Raw genomic sequence first — 21,372 nt, 5'->3', positions numbered from 1 at the left:
ATAATGTTGCCAGAATACCTTCGTAATGTTGCCCAAATGAATTAGTAACTCTTTTCCATTAATATTATGTGTTATAGTCAATTGCTCTAAAAGATTAAATTGGATAAGTGAAAGAAAATTACATGAAAGGTTTCAGTAGGAAGTAAAAACCAAAGTACAGGTAAGTTAAAACCATATTGTACATTCTATTGTGTCTTGTTTCCTGTTTCTCATAAAGTTAATTAATTAATTAATGGAATTGGATTTTTGTGACACCACTATCTCAATAATTATTTTTGAGACAACTGTCACCACGGTCTGTCAAGATCTTATAATTATCTTTCTATGGTTTAATTAAATATGTTTTAATACAATATATTGATATGACATCTCAGATCATAGATATAGTCCTATTAATAAATAGTCTAATAAGAATGAGACTTAACGGGATAATGTGTGTTAACTGTAATATTTTAATCCATGTATAGTTTACGATTTATAAGCCTATTGTTCACGGGCAAGGTGGCTCAGTGAGTAGTACGTTGGCTCGCCAACCGGGAGGTCCTGTGTTCGATCCCTGCATTGGCCGAGAAAGTTCATCAAGATTTGTTGGCTTAGTTCCCCCTTGTCAGAAGTGTAGGATGGAGGGCCATACAAGGTACAACCTATAGTTGTTTGGATGGGACAAGAAACCAAGGTCCTGTGTACACATTGGCGTGTACGTAAAAGAACCCTTGAAAGTTGGAATTCGAAATAAGATTAATTGATTAGTATATTAATATAACTAATAATTGACAACATGTTTAAAGGGCTAATCCCGATATTTTTTGGAAAATAAAACTGCCTAATTTTGTGTTAAAATCCCTTAAAATCCCCTAGCTAACTCAATATTTGTGATAAGTTTTCAAACAACTTAAACCCGTCAGTCTTCATCTGGAAATGGAGACCGGTGTCCCAAGCTGTATTATGCGGTGTCTGGATAAAACCAGACTTTAATTTTATAAAAATAATGTGTAGGTGAAATTTACCTTTCATTATCAACTAGAGCACATGGGGCATTCACTCTCAAGGAACGGGAATCGATTATCAGGTGACCCAACCAAAAAACTGACCCGAAATCTTAAAAAGGTTACGTGTCCGGATAAGCAGTTTTGACGTTCATGTCCAAACGACTCAATATTTTGAGCTGGAATTTTGAGAGAAGGTAAATACACCATCTCTCTATATTTTGGAGCTTAAATTTCATACGTACTGGGACTTTTATTTTTGAGACTCTCTTGAAATCGGGATAGTCCCTTTAAGCAAACACTAAATTAATCAATATATAGTTCTGACAAATGCTAATATTAAGTCAAATGGTACCAAGTTCAAACTATAGAAATTTTATATTAGGAAATGACTAGCCCCTGGTCATGTTCATTTGATCTGATATATACGTTTGTTTGTGAGTGATCTGTGTATACTGTGTCCCGTCCGTAAATTTGTGTTGTGTATTGTTTATGTGAGGTGTGGTCTCCCTGCAGTTACACCAAACCATAAATATATTCAGGTTGATAATATGATCTTCAATATCAATATCACTGACGTTCTGACAGATCATGTGACCAAATCCATGAACAAACTTGATTCAGACATAGAAAACCCTCATATTCCTGAATCTCATCAGTTTCAACACATATTCTGGTAACAGAGACTATAAGGAGGTACTAGTATTGATAGCACGGCCCATGTGTAGTCAAAAGAATGAATTAACAAGTTGGATATCAAACTAAAATCTGATACCAATTTTGACTAGCAGGAAACTGGAGATAACTTATAAAGTTAGCAGATGACCCCCCACACCTGGTCACACATAACCATGAGGTCAGACTACCAACAACTGCATCAATGACTGGCTGCATGACCTACAATCCATCATGTCAGACTACCCTGCTGCCAATTATAACAACATTTGATTTTGTACATGAAGAGACCTTTAACCCCATTTCAAAAAATTAATCTCAACAATAGTACCCTATCTTTAAATGAAACATGGAGCTAATATGGTGATTGTGGTGTCTTTAAAACTTGTTATGTTTATAAAAAAAAAACAGCATTTCATCATCAGAATTCAATTGCAACGAATTAACTTGACTGTAAATGATGTGTTTGTTTCTTGTATTGTGGTAAAATAAAATAATTGTTAATTGCCCTACTTTTTGCTTGAAGATAGTTCTCTAAAAGATATTCAAAACCTGAATATGATTCAGCTACATGTAGCAAAATAATAATACTGGTATTCTTGTAATGTACCATAACAAATAAAAACATGAATCGTCAATAACTCTGTCCATGGCATTCCATCAACGCTATCTAATATGGAATCTTTCCAATTTCCTATCATTCTGACTCTCTATGGCTCTTTGAGTTATTCAACAAGGACCAGACGTCATAAAGCTTGACGTAAACGTCTGCAGCAAGATCTGATATAAACATAAACAAAGATAATACTTACGTATATGAAGAAAGAGTAGTAGTAAGTAGTAACGTGTCTGTTGTAGCTTCTGATCACAACCAACGTATTTGCCCTTAGTTTAATCAGACTGCAGTTGTGTTATTGATTTCTCAACATACGAGAAACGGGGGCCATCTCAGAAGGCACATAAACGGTGGTCTGAAGAAGAAATTATTATTATCATGTTTGTTTTTGTTTTTGAAACTAGAAAAAAGTGTATTTATAATCATACTGTTCTTACTTCTTTCATATTTCTATTGAAGGGTTTCAATTACTGAATAAGGTACCGATTAGTGGAAGAGGCAAAATGAAATGAAATGGGGTTTAAAGTTCTACTGTTTAGCATGTGCTGGGCTTATGAAGACGGGCATACGCCATACAGTGTACTGTGAGGGAAATTTTGCTTGGACAACAGCACAGCGGCCTACTCTTATATTAAATTCCAACCTTCTGAGCCAACACCAGACCTCCAGGTTAGTGAGCCAATGTCTTACTCCCTGCACCACCTTGGCTCCCTAGTTGAAGAAGACTGAGAACCTACTATAGATATTGTTTGTCACAACAATTTTTTCGCATATGTCAGAGACAATCAATAGGCTGCCAGGTTCTGAAACCTGAAAAGTACACCCATCAGCATCTTTGTAAAGCATTGTTAAAAGTAAAACCACCCGAATAGTACCTTAAGTCTTAAGACGCATACCAAATTTGCTCGAAATCTAGCAACCATCTTCAACGGAGAAGTGAAAGAAGTATGAAAAAGCTTAAGTTTGTCACTTGAACAGGCCCATCGCTAGCGGGCAGACAAGGGGGGCAGCTGCTATCCTTGAGCGTTGAACCATGCCCTTTCCACTGGACGCAATACAAAGCCAACGACCAACGTACCCATATCAGTATGGGTGCCCCATAAAGCCGAGTGATATTGGTTGGGCTGTTCCCCCATGCTCAACTGCTAGCTACGAGCCTGTTAATAATCACTCCCTATTTAGAAATATCTAGAGGTTATACTAAAAAATTTGAATTTTTTGAAAATTAACATTAGTTTGTGCGTGGTCCCCAGAACAATTTTGCATATGAAAAATATGGTTCTCTAAGCCCCCAACTAATTGATTCACCATCGTTACTTAAGCCAAGTCTGGAGCACTGGTGACTTACAGTGCAGTGGACGCTTACAGCTAGCCCCTGGATCCATTCAATTATTTGAATTTTGTTGGTTATTTCTTGCAATGTATGTGTAGTTTGTCTTGATTGAATGCAGGTTTGTCTTATTGGTTTTGTTTGCGTCAAGTGTGGTCCTCCTGCACTTGCTATGTATGTATTTATTTACATTCTTTATTAGTGTTTCGCGACCTTACTTACACTATTTATTGGCATTCTATGTTCTATTTGCTATTGATATTTATTCCCTTGAAGATTTTCACATTTATTTATCAAACTATTTTAGTAAATTAAGTAAAAGTCTTTGATGGGTAATATACTAATCAAAACAATAGAGAATCATCAAAGGTATTCCTGCTAATACCATTTTCTTTCTGTTCGACATCAAAGTCAAATCTATTATTGCTATCATTAATTTGTAAATTTCATGAAGTATAAAAGAATTATAAAAACAATCATTCATGAAACAATTTGGCTAATTAATATTTAGATTTTTATTGAAGAATTCCCTAAGTATTCTTAGGGTCGTTTTTTCTGGAAATAAGATTACTTAGTTTCAATACTTAGAATCATTATATTTTTTTATGTTTCATTATATTATAAATTTGTGATGAATTCATCATATAAATCTATTGCTTTAAATTTCAAAGACAGGTTGCCAGGAAACAAACATACACCCTCAGTGGTTAAATCGTCCAAGCGGTCAACAAGGGTTGTTGCATATTTAATCTTTTGTAGTTAATGGGGGGAATTTACACGACAATTTCTTACAGATCAGATTATCATTTTCATCCTTTGAGGGTTCACAAAGTGCTACAAACTGAAACAAGAGTCTTAACTCTGGAAGTAATATATCAAAATGGTTGAAATTCAACAGCCTTTTTCATTTTACTAATTTGAATAATGCATATAAATTTCGGATGATGACTCTTCCCGTTCGAACATTCACAATATTCAACAAAGTAAAACAAGGGCCATAACTCTAGAATCAATTGACGAAAATTGCTGAAATTCAATAGACTTCTTCATTTCACTAACTCAAATGATGCATATCAATTTCATAGAGATCGGATAATAACTTTTGTCGTTGACTATGTTAAAATGATGCATTTGATATTCAGATAAGTTGATATACCATAATTAATAGAATACAATATCAAAAGAACATTCATAGACTTGATTCAGTTTGGCCTAAAGGTTTAAATGAGTTAAATCCAGGGGATTTTAAAATCATTCATAATCATGCATAATTTACTTGTAAAATGTTACCTTTATTATAAGCTAACCTTTCATGTTCATAAACTTCTTATGATGTCCTAACTGACTTCCAGTACGTTGGATAAAATCAAATTTCAAATACAAAAGGGTCCTGATGTGTTCAGGTGTAAGTTAGTATTTGAATAACACTTGTGTCCAAATGGTGTAAATAGGATCTAATGGAAAATTATTTACGTTGATTCTCTGGTGTATCAAGGGTTCTCAATAACCAAGCTGCCCGACCCCAAAGGGTGATGCGAACCCTAATGCTACACCACACGAAACAATGTCAATAAATTAGTCCCTATGATCTGTTTTAGTTACACTTTGTTTGGCAATTACATCATATACGGAAGAAAATAAACTTGTGTAGCCTAATACAAAAAAAACAAGCATTCTGAGTCAACAAGTCAATAAATGGCCATAATTCAGTGAAAAACTAACAGAATCCTGCGAAATGCTGACTTGATCTATAAATTTGACGTTTATTAAAGTCCCTGCCCCACCCTATATGGTGGATCACTTTCTTTTATTCACTTGTGTAGCCTAATACAAAAAAAAACAAGCATCCTGAGGGTATTGTATTAAACGCAATCAAATAACTCGAAGCTTAATTTCCATTGATTATAAGTCAATAAGTGGCCATAATTCAGTGAAAAACTAACAGAATCCTGCGAAATGCCGACTTGATCTATAAATTTGACATTTATTGAGGTCCCTGCCCCACCCTATATGGTTGATCACTTTCTTTTATTCAAACATGTATAATCAGCCCCCACAGAATCATGGAATGATTTGCATTAATTATTTATCTTGCCATATGGGGTTAGTTATTTTTGCTACAAATATATTTTTCTTGTTACTTTGAATATATTTTTGAGAATAATGGGTATGTATTTAGGCTCTTGCTGAGGAAATATATCTATATAAATCTATATAGTGGTACGAATTCAAATTTCACTTGACATCAATATCTTAGTTCAGGTTCTTAATTATGAAACTGTAAATGAAACTGTCTATAGCCTAAAGCCTGGTGCTGACCATTAGGATTATACTGAATATTTAAGATAACAACACACAAATCTTATCAGCTTATCCTTTCAACACACAAACTTGTCCATAAAATCAATAGCAATAGGTATTCAACTGCTGTTCATTCCATTTTTTTTTCAGTATTCAGATGTTCATCTTGTTTTTACTGATGCTTCTACAGAGATCTTAAATTACTAAACAGGAGGATAGAATGTTGATCCATGGACACATCTCTTGTGATTTCTAATTCATTACTGTCATTGAAAGCATTACCATTTTCCTACTGTCCTGCTATTAGTCAGTTTTTGGATTATTTTTTGACATATTTACATTTTTGTCCTTGTTTACGATAGTGTGTGGTCTCTATATATTATTTAGGGATACCACACCGACTATGTAATTCAAAGAGCTCAAATTTTCACTATTTGTCATCTGACAGGTAACAATTGAAATGAATACAACAAATTGTGGTTAAATACAATTTATTTTTCCCTTTGTCTTAGTATCCATTTTAACATACAATAGTACAACAAAAGAGATTCTGAACCTAATTTTAAATGGACTGCAAATTGAGTCAACAGGTCTTGCAAACTTCTGACAAAAAGTGAGAGAGAGAAATGGGTTTTAATGTCCACTTGACACAAACTATGTTATTTTGGGACTAACATATGGCTCAATTTTATTTCAATAATTCGCTTGCACGTAGGGGTCTTTAGTAGTGGGAGGAAATCAGAGAAAATCCATGAGGTTGGATAGGTGATACTACTCCTTGTCACGTAAAAGTAGGGAATCGAAACCACACCACTTGACTAAATGACAGACCTTATGATACACACTCACTCAACCCCCCCTCTTCTGACAGTAGTGGCATTAAGCTTCCATTGCCTTGAAAATTCCAATTTTCTTTTTTCATATCACTTATTATCACTTGTCTTTTGACATGTTACTCAAAATACCATTACAGCGTGCTTATTACAAAAAGCTTAAACCTGCCGCCCTTGCAGATTCTTCAGCAAAAATCTAAAACTCTATAGTAATAATGCCTATAGACTTCTTTAAAAGTTTATTGGCCGAGGCATAACAGAAAAATTTGTAATGTTAGCCATGTGAACTTTGTAAATGAGAAGTGGTATCAGGTGGTCTTAGATATTGCACACAAATCAATTTCCTGTAACTCTTTGCAGCCTTACAGTCTTTTTTACTTTTGAAAATTAATAGAGTGAAAAAAAAACACCACAAAGATGCTTCATTAATTTTTCTTTGTCATGAAAGGAAAACGGAACTCAATTAAGCTGTACACAGGTGATTAGTATTTCACCATCGATTTTTGAAGAGATTGTTACTTTAACAGTTGGAGCCATTAAAGACAGTCTACAAAACATAAGGATGTATAAACTATTCAAGGAAAATCACTTGATAAGAACATTATCAGTAAATTATTCAAGAAAAGAAAACATTAATTTTTCCCAAGGTCAACAGAAGAAGTGTTGTTTCTATAAGACATACAATCATTTTAATTTCAATTTTAGACTCTCTCCAACGATTTAGCTTTATGCTTTCTACCACAAAGAGAGCATAAAGTGGCAGTGTAGTATATAAAAAGTTTAATGTACCATACTTTTCTTGGTTTAAATCAATAATTATATTTCTTATAAATTAACAAAAACAGTGACATCGAGAAATTGCTTTACTCCCTCAAAACATTTTTGTATTTCTTTTTTCTACATATCCAATAAACAGGCATCTTCTATTCAATTATTTTTTTATTTTTAGTAACCTTGGTGTTCTCTTTTGTAATCACCATATTATCGCCATGTGTGAAAAGAAAGAGTGTGAGTATATTGTCTAGTATATTTCCGATATTTTGAAATAAAACCGGAATCATATGAACCAAAAACAAAACTTGGAATATTTCTGAAGTTAGTTTTACATAAAGCATCTAAATATTTGACATTAGTTTATGTTGTGAGCCATTTGTTCAATGTACATCCATAGGCGTACAGGGAAATTTTTGACTGGGGGGGCGGTGGTGGTTGGTGCCCAAAAAATGTAGTTAGGTTCTTAGTATGTTATATAATAATAATAAATTCGCTGTTAAATTGGACACATTCAAGAACACAATATTTTTTGTATACAACTTTTACAAAGTACAATTGTGTGCCCAAATTTTCCCAGCATTTGGTGCCCAAAATGGGGGGGCAGCCGCCCCAGCCCCCCCAGCTCGTACGCCTATGTGTACATCAGTCAATTGATACAAGATATGCTATGGCAGTAAAATAAAACCATTCATCTTATACACAACCTTGACTTATCTAGATGATGGTTGGAGACACTGAAAAATATGACAATTTGACTTGAACCCCACATTGACTTAAAGTGTAATTTCTCTTTCAACAGCTACTTTCTATATAAATTATAATTGCCTCCCACACAAACTACTACTTTCTACATACCTGACAAACAAATTACTCCTAATAAAAAAAAAACAACACAATTTCTAAATACTAAAACCTACCAAATGTACTACTTTCTAGATACAAAATACCCAACAAACAAACTACTACTTTTAAGATAGCATATCTAACAAACTGCAACTTTCTAGATACTAAAATCTTCCAAACAAACTAAAACTTTCTAGATATGGTACCAAAACCTACCAAACAAACTACTAATTTCTGGATACCAAAACCTACCAAACAAACTTTTACTTCCACCTAATATATTTTTCCCAAAAAAATGAAAGAGAAATTGACCAAGATATTTTCCTTTTAAAATTTGTTCTCAATATTTTTTTTAACAAAATACCACAAAGCGGTTCTGTGATTTGGTTGAAAATAGGATAAACATAGCACTTAGCAATTGAAAGAGAAATGGACAATTAATTGCTGAATGCTGTTTATCTGTGCTTTGGAATTTCTGTGCTTTCACATTGGTATTTCTGTGGGATGAAAATAAGGTGAACTTTGCATATTTGACAAGTGAAATGGACAATTAATTGATGAACACGGTTTCTGGGCTTACTATCTTGAAATTATGAACATTTTTGTACAACTTTCTCTGTAATTATTAAACTATTAAACAGGCTAAAAAAATTATTCTTATCTTATTTTTAAATTGGCATTATTCTTCTGTTTCTTCTGTTAGAGTTAAGCCAGGGAATGCCAAGAATATCAGAATATCAGAATATCAATTAAATCTGGTAAAGTTAAATCGGGGAGGGGGGGTCGGAATTTTAATTTTAATAAAACTGTTTTTGCGGCAAAACATTTTTTTTTGTATTTCAATGATAATATTTTGTGTTAATGCCATCAAAAATTATATTAGGAGGGATTGTTACCTATTTTCCAAAAGGGAGGATTTTTATTGGGGGGATTATTACCTACATTCACTTTCTAGATACCAAAGCTAACGAAACAAAACAAACTACTACTTTCTAGACAGCATAACCAACTAGCAATAAAGGTATCCGATAATTTAGCCATATAGCAGAATCTCGAAACTTGTTATTACAAGTACTTCCCACTTCCAAACTTGAGAAAAGTATGGAATGGAATATAACTCCACGAGGATAATTTGCAGTTTTCAGCATCACTTGTTACCACTTCACACCCCATAAAAGCTCAATTATATATTATTTATTTGTACTATCAATCAGTTCCAAAGACAATCTTTTGGATCCAAATAATTTCTGTTTTGAAATCTATATATTATCTTACATGATTGTTAATCCTAATCATATGTGATTGTTAATCCCAATCATATGTGATTGTTAATCCCAATCATATACCACAACTAGACATATATGACTCATGATTTTATTCCATTCAATGTTTCAATCAGGACAGGGACTTCAAGAAAGAAATCTTTTTTAAATGTATTTAAATACAGTAAACTTCGCCTAAGTCGGATCTAAATGGACTGACCAATTTGATCCGTGTTATGTGAAGATCCGAGTTAGCCGAAGACCTAGCTCAGCTCTGAACGTAGGTCTCATTATCGCCCTGTACGTTCAGGAACCATCCTATTGAATCCTTGTCAAAGTAAAATCATTTCCCAGTCAATTTTACTGGGCAACTTTTTACTGCTAAACAGTCGTGTGTCAGTCTTGAACTATGTAAAGGAACATTTTAGTGAGAACATAAGACCTTGCTTACCTCACTAAATTCAGTATGTGCAACACAACAAGCTGTTAAAAATACGTCCCCTTCTGCTAAACGGCTGTGTCGGACACCATTGAGGTCTAGATGTGGGGGTGGTGTACAGATTTACGTGGCTCTGCCATATAAGACGAAACGAAATTTAGGTAAGCTGGGGGTGGGGGAAAATTAGAATCGTTGAAAAGCTGAGAAACTTTAGTAAATTATTGCTTTGTCTAGCTCAATTACAATCAAATTTTTTCAAAAATTCCAATTTCGTTTCGTCTTATATGGCCGAGTTCCGCAAATTTGTGCGCTGCCCTGTATTTGGATTTCAATGACGTCAGCCAGACCTTTTGGCAGAGGGGGACGTACTTTTAATGGCATGTTGTGAACAAACTTAGGCGAAGGAAAAAAGACGGAATTAGATCAAATGGACTGAACATTTTGATCTGAGTTGAGCGAAGATCCGACTTAGGAAATCCAACTTACGCGCAGAAATTTAATAAGAAAATCGTGCAAGATCTAAGGGTCCAAACGATTTTATCCGATTTGAGTGAAGATCCGACTTGTACGAATCCGATTTATGCGAGGTATACTGCAGTCCATATAATGGAAGACCAATATCACTTACTGACAGACCATGGTACACAATGTTTCCTGGACAAATTTCTCAGGATAGTGATAACCTGTCAGTTTTATCTTTTAAAAAATACAAAACCATTAGGAATGTTGTTGGTCAGTCAATGTTCTAGGACACTAGTTTTTTTTTTAGCAATTAATTTCTTTGTACTTGAAAGCCTCTATCTTTGCTATTGATGAGTCCAAGATAATGAGACGTGGGTTAAATCACCATGCTAAAGTACATACCACACAATAACAATATGTCATTAACAAGCCATACACCTTTATCATCTCCATTTACCTTCTAAAATGTCACCAAGTTAAAATTACAAGCAAAACACTTGAAATTACAAATGATTGACAAGTTTCAGGAAGAGGAACATTTTATGTTAGACAAACAAAGATATCTATTGGCATTGTTACAAGGTAATTTTTATCCACAAGACGTGCCTTTACTTAACATTAACACAGAACATATTGAATGTCAGTATGCAGTAATTACCACTTCAAAGTCTGAGTATCATACTAAAATCATGGAACCCATGGGATTTATAATGGTTTATATCACCTTACTGATTATTACTAAGAATCCTAAAAACTTCAGCTTAAAGATTATACAGTATTGCTTTGTTTAAAGATACATTATGTAAGATTTAAATGAAGAGCTGGTCGTTCTCGCTCTAATAGTTTAAAAATAAATAACGAACAATGAATATATTAAACATTTTGGTGAGATTATTTTATTCTGATCAAAGTTATGAAAGTTTTGCCAAAAGAATAGCATAGTCTCAATTGTCATTGCCATGATAACAAAGTTAACTGATTAAATGGTGCATATGGTTTAATTCATTTAACATCCAAGCCATCCAATGACCATGAGAGTTGGTTATGGGCTTGTCATGTGAAAAAATGTCTAAATCATAAATAACATATTAAAGGCAGATATAGCTCTCACATAACACATCTTTAACTATAAGCTAGGCTCAAGAAGAAAATTTGCATAAATTTCTTCTTCCGGTTTGCCTTTGCAGGGGGTTGGATGGGCGAATGGTTAGCATGTGCGTGCTGTATCATAACGCCTGTCATTGAGTCAACCGGCATGGTTTCGAATCCCCGGTTGTACGTGACCATCAGTAGGGTCGTGGGTTTTCTCCGGGTCCTCCTGTTTTCTCCCACTGTTAAAGACCCCTACGCGCAAGCGAGATATTGAAATAAAAACTTAAAACCATATGTTAGTCCCGAAATGACCTAGATTGTGTCGAGTGGACGTTAAACCCCATTTCTCTCTCTCTCTCTCTGTGTTTGCCTTTGCAATGCTTACACACATAGAGACTGTTCTCTACAAATGACTGATATTGTTTTGGTTGAAATTTCAGATTTTACCCTGGATAATGACAACACACAATATAATTATAAAATGTTTTTTCACCTCAACATTTGTGCATGCTAATTATAAAATCTGTGTGAATGAGAGACAATAATTTTTCTTTTAGATTCTTCACATTTCCTCGATGAAGGGCCGTTGGGAAGTATGGTATATTTTTTTGGGTAAAAAATCTAACTTCATTACTTCATGGCAGACATTTTGTCAACATCAACTGTATTGGTTTCTTGATGACAGTTGAATCTAATCAGCAGATTTGTGTTGTGTCAAGATATAGAGTTCTAGCCAGAAGGATTCATTTCTTCAACAAACAAGAAATACTGATATAGTAGATTATGGTTGGTATTAATATGATACATCTATTTGCTCTTTCTATTAAGCTCAATGAATAAAGGATTCTTTGTCTTTCCAGAACCGTGCTGCAGGCATTACATTGTTTTTGTTCTTTGCCTGTATTAGCTATAGGACTCAAGTGACATTTTGAAGCATGTTCTACTCGTTAGAGGCTAATAAATCTGTGAATATCCAGGATGGAATAATGTGTTTTTCTGTAACAGGATGTATCGGTGACCTATCGTACCAAGTCACTGATTGGGTTTCCTATAATCCAAAAGAAAAAAAGCCATCAAGAGATCAATGATCAATGTCATATTAAAGGTTCATAAATTAGCTTCATAATTTGAGATGACATTTAAAGGGATATTTCCTGTGGAACTGTAAATGACTGAACAACAGCATACATTGCATAAAATATGGCAATAGCACAATAATAATTAAGATGTCTTTTATTTTGCTAAAACCAGCCTTAAATCAAATCTCTATGAATTTTAAAATCCAAAGCAAGTACATAAGAACATTCATCATCATGCAGGCAATGGCTTCACAATCAGCACTATTCAAATACAGTTTTATCAAATAATGGTTCATGGACCTATAATTACGCAGTTACCATATTTGTTCTTGACTGTTGCCAGGCACTATCTACTTGGCTGTTAAATGCAGTCTTATACTGATTCTATCTGAGCAAATAAATTATATTAATGTTTCACACCAAACAAATTCAGATATATTTTGACTAGCAGGATGTCCATGTATTCTTGTATTATTTGGTACCTTGATCAATAATGTGCACCATTGTTACTCGTAAAATTATTATCAATATTTAATATTTAAAAACACAAAGACCTGGCATTATATGGAATACAACACAATTATTGAACATATGGTGTGATGTTTCGACAAGTGTTCTCTATCTTTTTCAAGCACAAATGATATAGTTATCTTACCAGGGGGGTGTCACGGTGGCTAAGTGGGTAAGACGCTGGCTCGCTAGATTTTCTGGCGTGGTTCCCTGTTGTCAGTGATGCAGGACGGAGAAGGACAGCTGTCTAGTCATTCGGATGGGACAAAAAAAAACCGAGATCCTATGTACACATTGGTGTGCATGTAAAAGATCCCTTGACATTTGGAATTCGATACAAGAGTCCGGGCAAAATTTCTTCCATAGCACACTGTATGGCGTATGCCCGTCTTCATTGTCCTAGTTCAGAGCAGAACAGTAGGACGTTAAACCTCACTTCATTTCATTATCTTACATTTTGTTTACTATCATTTGCACTTGAAATCAGTAACAGAACATTTCTCAAAGCATTGCACCCTAAATATTGTAAACAAAGTGAGTAATGTAATTATCTTTGTGTTTTAATGTACCCGATTCAGTAAATGTCACTCAAGGATTACCTTTAATGTATTGTTCTCCAGGTCATGTTGTTATATGAAATTTTTAATTCCGGATTTGTTGACAAGCCAGGATTGATTAATGATATCAAATCTTTCATATTTTTGTTATTTTGAAGAAAACAAACCGAAAATGATCAGTGCAAAGGTCTATAAATTAGAAAATCAAAGACTTTTTCTGTGTCGAAGTAACTAAATAAAAAAGCTTTTATGTGGGTTTTCCCTTCAAAATTTTGCCAGCCGATCAAGTATTTTTACCTAATATTAGCAGATACTTTTTCCAAAGAACTCTTTGCATTATTCCATTTTTTTTTAAAAAATATTTATTTTGAAGTGTTTTCACTCATAAAAACTATAAATGTAACTGTTTCTATTGTGTTTCCAATGTAAATGTAACTGTTTCTATTGTGTGTCCAATGTAACTGTTTCTCTTGTGTTTCCAAACTGTTTCTATTGTGTTTCCAATGTAACTGTTTCTATTGTGTTTCCAATGTTAAATTCTTTGAAATTCTAATTTTATGGCATGTAAATTGACTAAAATCTAATATCACCAGTCAGTGAAGAAAGGCAAATATGACTAAAACCAGGACTGGAGGCATCTGATAGAAACTTGTATTTACCCAATGCATGCCTTTTCATCAATAAAGTTGATTAGCAGTATCTTCGGTTGAGAATGATACTAAATGCCATCACTCTAAACCCTAAACCATGAACCTTATTAATGATCATTTGTGAAACAATTGCCATAGAGCCTTGACGACAATGTCTTTATTCGATCATAGATGGCATTTAAACGAAGACGATGACTTGTCTCATATTCTCCAATAAATAAGAAAACCAATTCAATAGATGATATGACCATAAATCAAACCGGTAGCTGACTTCCATGAAATCAATACAAAAATGACTTTAAGGTTTCTTATCAGAACAAGTGATGTTTCTGGTAAAAAAAAAACAAAGATGGTTTTACAATGAGAATTGATTTTTATTACATTACAACTCAACAATAATTAGATATATGCTTTGTCTTCTGGACTATATATTGATCCTGTCATCTTGATATCAGTGTCATTTCTAATCCAAGCGATAAATAACATAGTCCTCGATATAATGGGCAATTGTATTAATTATACCCTGAACTCTTCACTACAGTATATATCGACAATTAAAATGAATCAAAAGATTTTATTCGAGTATGACTAGAAATACGTTTAAAATAAAAACACAAAAGGACTTTTTTGAGTATGCCTAGAAATAGGTTACCGGTAATAATAGTTTCCGATTTTTTACATTTATGTTCTCTACTATAATAATTTGAAGTTTATTTATGAAGAAATACACAAAGTCAATGTCAAAGTAACATGATTTTTTTGATATACCTTTTGCTCTTACTTTTTTCTGTTTGAGTTAAAACAGAACAGAATCATTCTGTTGCTTACAGTACTTAAAGGCAAAGGCAAATCATTAACTCATTAATATCTTGCAGAGTGTTTGGGTAAAAGAGGCATCATTAATTTCACTAAGAAAATAAGTGTAATTAAATTTAGATAATATTCTATTTAAAATAATTATAACCTCATTTTTCTTTTATCAAAATCGATGCAATGATCATGTACTTTTAATAATGTACATTTCTATATCCTAGTCTTACATATATACTGAGCGCCATGGAAAACGCATCACTTAAGTTTTCGTATAACAAAATGATCCTGTAAACATATCTTATTTATTTTACTTCTTATTGTGAACAATATTCAAATGGGAACACATCAATAACAACACATTTGTATACTTATAGATGTTTAATCTGTAATCAAGGGTACAAAGTCAGAGGGGTCAAAACCAAAAGTACGACACAGATGTCAGTAGCGCGTGTGTCCTCCACGGGCCATCATCACGGTAGGCTACAGCATTAACGCGACCCCTGCAAATGTGTAGGGCGGTCCAGTGATGAAATGTGAAGCCTCTCCACACCATTACACTTCCCCCACCCCATCGATTCGTTTTGAAGACGCAGCAGTCTGCAAGACGTTCCCCAAGACCTCTCCACACACATTGACGGCCATCAGCGTGATAAAGATGAAAGCGACTCTCATCAGTGAAGAGCACACTTTGCCAGTCTACTCTTCTCCATGTCTGGTGTCCTTGAGCCCATATCAAACGCCGCTGACGGTGATGATCCCTGAGGATAGCTCCAACATAAGGTCGTCGTGCACGGACTCCTACTTCTCTTAGACGACGTCTTACGGTGTTGGCACTTACTGGTCCTTGTCTTCCGACGACTGCTGCACCTGTTCGAGTCGCTGGGCGGAATCTGTAACGCAGATGAGTGACCCGGATGTAGCGGTCTTGAGCCTGGGTTGTAACGCGTTGTGGACCAGGACGTTGACGGTCACGTGTTGATCCAGTAACTCGAACACGTTCCACCAACCTTACAATAGTGGACTGATGACAATTGAAGTATCTGGCAATAGCACGTGTAGACATGCCAGCCCTGGACATTCCCATGGCTTCATTCCGTTGATTTTCAGTAAGTCTCGGCATCTCTAGCTCAATTCCTTCACACGTCCAACAACAGATTGACGTTTCACAGTTCATGTACTGCACATTAAGTTGAAAACATGCTTTTAAAGGGCTCACACACAATGCTGCACGTGAATATTGGGTTTTTCATGTGCATCTCGTGCAATTTTTTTTTTGCACACGGGCCGATATTTTTTGCGTTTGGGAGCATTGTGTGAAACAATAGTTCATAGTATTGCATAATATTATACATACAAAACCACCTAGTAATAAAATATTTGGGAAAAAAAAGTGATGCGTTTTCCATGGCGCTCAGTATATATATGACATATATATATATATATATATATGACATGTATAGTCTTTCATACATTTATATAGTCTTACATACATGTATATTGTCTTACCTTCATTTAATCTGATATTATATATATGTTTGTTCATATTGTGTCCTGTCCATAGGTTTGTCTTGTGTAATCATTTGTGTGGTGCAGTCCTCCTGCACTTACTACATATACATTTTATAATATGGTCTTACATACAAATATAGTCATATTTACATGTGGCTTATAATGAGTATTCACAAACCTACCTGAACATTACTCAGGTATTACTTGCAAATTGAATAGCATATTAATAAAATCGGATAAATTCCACGTTCCACAAATCACCCTCGTTTTTATGTACCTCGTCAGTCTTTTAGTTTCATACAGTATAAAATGGATTTTCTATGTTAAGTAGAAACACATTTTGACTTATTTAGTCTCATTCGACATTGTAAAGTACAATAACGGCATTACCTAAGTTAATTACGTCCTCTTACATGTCCAATTAGTACTCACTGTACCATAATCAATTTAATTGGACGGTATGACCACCTGATACCTTATTAGTGGTACTATACAACACAAACATACTTGAATTACTTTGCATGGCATTTAGTAACACACCAAAAATTATATATGGACTATGAAGTAACAAACTTATAAACATTTTGAAACGTTTCGACGATGTTGGCTAGTGTTACACACTAAAACATTGCACTTTTATCTACTTCACACAACACTTTTTGAACATAAGAGGATCAAATTCAACAAACTTTAAGACAAAAATTCAGACTCTCGACCATGTGGCAAACCCCCAATCAAATAGTCATCATGTACACTTATGCTTGTTACTGTAGCTTTTATTATATAATAGATGGTCATTGACTATTTTAGAAATCAAGACATTCTATGTAAAGATAAAAGAATTGAAAGAAAAGAAGGGGAAATAGTTTAAACATCATAGTTAAATGGTTTTACTATGATTTATCTACAATGAATGGTTCCTGTTTTTCCTCGGATGCATCACTGAGATCAAAACTTGCTTGCACTGTTATAGGGACTCTTCCGCCCTTCTTTTCCTATCGAGTGTGAGGTTTTATCGTCTCCTTCTTTGAATTATTGGATCTAGTAAATGTTAATAACAGTTAATACAAGATATGGGTAGTCCTTGCAGGCTGAATTTTGCCCAAGGACTATTTTGTAATTCAAATGGCTGGGCTCGGTATCTCTTCTATTAACTATGATGTATAGAAGCTCTCACTAGTACTGCATTTGGTTGCCAAAAGTCAAAGAATGCATCAGCAGAAAGTCCAAAATATAGCCTTTTTAAAATGACCTAATCATTGCGTTAATAGCACCATTCCAACATAATTATCTCCAACAGAAAATAATTTCATTTTTTTGCTTGTGAAATCTCTCAGGACAATCCAATAATAACTGCTTGTGGGTTCAACAGTTAACGGTTAGTTTTAAATAACTATTTATTATTCACTTCACACATTCTAATTATTTTTCTGTATTTCAGACCACAATCTCATCATTTACATTCAAGTCCAATAACCAGAAGCCATAACGTATAAATCAAACCAATACAATAAAGGAATAGACATGGTCCACACAATGTTAGGACATATTTTTACAATGATATTTCGGAGATACCATTAACCCTGAAGCATAAGTAAATATTGACTACACTGGTTCCTTGAAAAGAAATTGGAGAAATATCATGTAAATTAAGTCAGAATATCCCTTGACACTCCCCAAAACTGTTTGAAAATAATGCTCCTTACACTGTGTGGATAGAGAGAGAGAGAGAGAGAGAGAGAGAGAGAGAGGGGGGATGGGGTTTAACGTCCACTCAATACAAACTGGATCATTTCGGGACTAACAAATGGTTCAATTTTATTTCAATAATTCACTTGTGCGTAGGGGTCTTTAGCAGTAGCAGGAAACCGGAGGACCCAGAGAAAACCCACAAGGTTGGACACTACAACCAAGGAATCGAAACCACGCCAGTTGACTCGATCAAAGACCTTATGATACAGCGCGCACATGCTAACCATTGGGCCATCCAACTCCCTGTGTGAATAGCTATCAGTATTGTACGACCATATTGTAATGGGGATATAATTTGTCCATTCATTCATTTGTCCCTTTATTAATTCCTTCATTCATTTTGTGTCCAATGTGTTGTTTTAATGACATATTTAAATTTCTATACATTTCTTTCAGTACCAAAATTATACTTATTCTTTGATCTGGATCAAATATAAAATTGCTATTTCATTGGATTTTATGTGCTGAATTGTTTTGTGGGATGACAATCTATCCAATCTGATTAAAATACAGATCTATATTTTATTTCGTTTTTTCATACTTTCGATGGCCTCCACTACATGAAGATCTGACAAGTTGTAGTGGGAGTTGTAGTGGGAGGTCGCGTCAGTGGTCATACGAGTGGCTTTTGACCCTATGACGCCAATCAGGGGTCATACGTGCGGATTTTGACCCGATGACACCAGACATTTGATTAACCAATGAGCGTTGATGTTTCAAATTTCAAGTGCTTTGTCTTTGCTTCGAATGTCTACCCACAGTTCCGTGCACTGCACGCTAACAACTCGCCACAACAGACAATTTCATTAGCTAAACCAGAACGCAGATTATGTAATAACTCTTCAAGATCCTAGTGTAGTGAAGTAGTGTAGTAAAAATGAAATTTTGAACTGTAAAAAACAAACAAAATAGGATCTATGTTTTAATCAGATTGACAGTCTGTCTTCCATTCAAAAGTTTACATTCATAGATAAAAACTCTCTTCAGATATGATCAACAGGAGTTCAAGTGTCTGCAATTTAAGCCAAAATTGAAATTAAAAATACATACTAGTAATAAACAAGCTGTCCACAGCATGGGTTCTACATCGGCCGTATTTGCCGGTCGAGACCTAGGACTATGGAAAATGACCGTAACTAGATCTGACCATCGGTCATTTTGCACGCCGAAAAAGTGGCCTTTTTTTCAAACCCCAACTTTTAAACATGGCTACGATCGACCTCCACAATGTAACTATAAAATTCTACGGCCAGTACAGAATAATGCACACACAGAAGCCACATAATTTCATGATTGGTGTTATAGAGTCGTATACATAGTTGTCAACAGATTATACTGAGTGTCTGGTAGTAGAACAATAATAGTTAATTGATATGTGGGAAGTGGTCCATAGTTCGTCATTCACTATTTGATCACCCACGTGTCATAAGAATTTTCTAGAACAAAGCCACTTTAACGCTATTACGGTCACGCACTATGTAAACAAGATTATTATGATCTTCGAAAAAAGGGTAATCAGATATGAAGTACTGCTCTTCAAATCCAACCAACTGTCATATTAAATAAAAAGAACATAGAAATTACATGAATCTTCTACAATGCATTATAATATATTTACAGCGGTATTACGGCTTTGTGGGTCTTGTAGAATTAAATCTAGAGATTAGTTAACTTGCTTACTGAAAAATTACGAAAATTACGTATATTCCAGTGCTATTATGTAGCAATATTGATAATTCCACATGTGCAAAAATGTCATGTATATATGGTTACTTTTATTATACAAGACGATATTCTAGTGGGCGATAGTGTCACTAGCTGTGAAGGTAGTTACCGTTAGTTATTCATTATTAAGAATTAGGTCACATTCTGCGGTCTGTAATGCTGTAAGAGATGGTCTTTAACCGATAAATGTGAGAAATATGTTGTGGATAATTATATATTTATCTTCATTTCGAAGTTATTGTATTACAATTCAAAATTATCCAGGTCAGTGTGTTTTCTATTTAGAGCATGTGGTAATAAGTGTAAGCTACTGGAATGACTTTTCTACGGCCAATGCAGCTATTTCGATTATTTAAGTAGCCAAACGGGAATATTTCATTAATAAATAACTATCCTAAGCCTTACTAATATTTCAGTTTTAAGTCCAAAATTTAATTTTTTGTGTACACCATGCTGACAAAGTGGTATAGACACAAGAATTCACAATACCCTACCATGAATAAAAAACATGAAATATGAATTTATTTTGCAAAGTTTTCGTGTGTTATCAAAAATGACCGAGTGTGAAAATTTTGAAGTGGAAACCCTGGTCACAGCCTTAATTGTCTAAGGAATACGAGTAAGCGTGCATTGAACATTTTGTTTATTGAGAATATACATATGCTTCCCCAACCAAGGTGCTCCTGCTCCATTCCTAGTGGGTTGAATAAGATCATTTAAACAAATCTGAATAAGCATCACCCAGGCAATTTTGGTGGTAATCTGTTGATATAAGTTTTCATCAAAATTCTTCAAGCCTTTTCAGAGAAGAAGCAAGAAATATTTTGATTCACTCCTCATTGGCACAACATTCGAGCGCCATCCCGATGGGGTCCCTGGGTCATTGTAACTTAATTGATGAAAATTCTTAACAAATTTTTAAAATAACCCTAATTTGCCACTTAAATCATTTGAATAAATCTGAATAAACAGAATAAAGCGCTTTAGAAAACAGAAGTGATGACATAACCTCTTTCTGCCATTAGCCATGTGGGCTAAAAAATTAACATCTACTTAATCTTTCAAATAAAATATTCAAAAAATATGGGCCTAGAGCTTGTCCTGTCATTAATGGAAACAGCCCATCAGATTAACCGAATTCTACACTATATTTTGACCTAAATT

The 21,372-nt window shown here is 34.3% G+C and overlaps 1 protein-coding gene and 1 long non-coding RNA gene across 3 annotated transcripts in view; one reads left to right on the top strand and one right to left on the bottom strand.

Moving 5' to 3' along the window:
- LOC126816000 (complexin) overlaps positions 1-21,372 on the bottom strand; it is a 114,921-nt gene that overhangs the window by 79,134 nt on the left and 14,415 nt on the right. For both annotated transcript variants that reach the window (XM_050542122.2, XM_050542124.2), the window contains exon 2: positions 2,474-2,632. The gene's annotated coding sequence lies outside the window, so the exon portion shown is untranslated. The remainder of the gene's footprint in view (positions 1-2,473; positions 2,633-21,372) is intronic.
- On the top strand, positions 2,395-7,737 carry LOC126816002 (uncharacterized). The gene is made up of 3 exons (XR_008787554.1): positions 2,395-2,494; positions 2,737-2,946; positions 7,691-7,737. It is a non-coding gene; the product is annotated as an uncharacterized LOC126816002 (long non-coding RNA).

Source organism: Patella vulgata, chromosome 3 (assembly GCF_932274485.2).
Source record: "Patella vulgata chromosome 3, xgPatVulg1.2, whole genome shotgun sequence".
Classification (NCBI taxonomy): domain Eukaryota; kingdom Metazoa; phylum Mollusca; class Gastropoda; family Patellidae; genus Patella; species Patella vulgata.
Note: the sequence above shows the minus strand (reverse complement) of the source record. Positions and strands in the feature narration are given on the sequence as shown.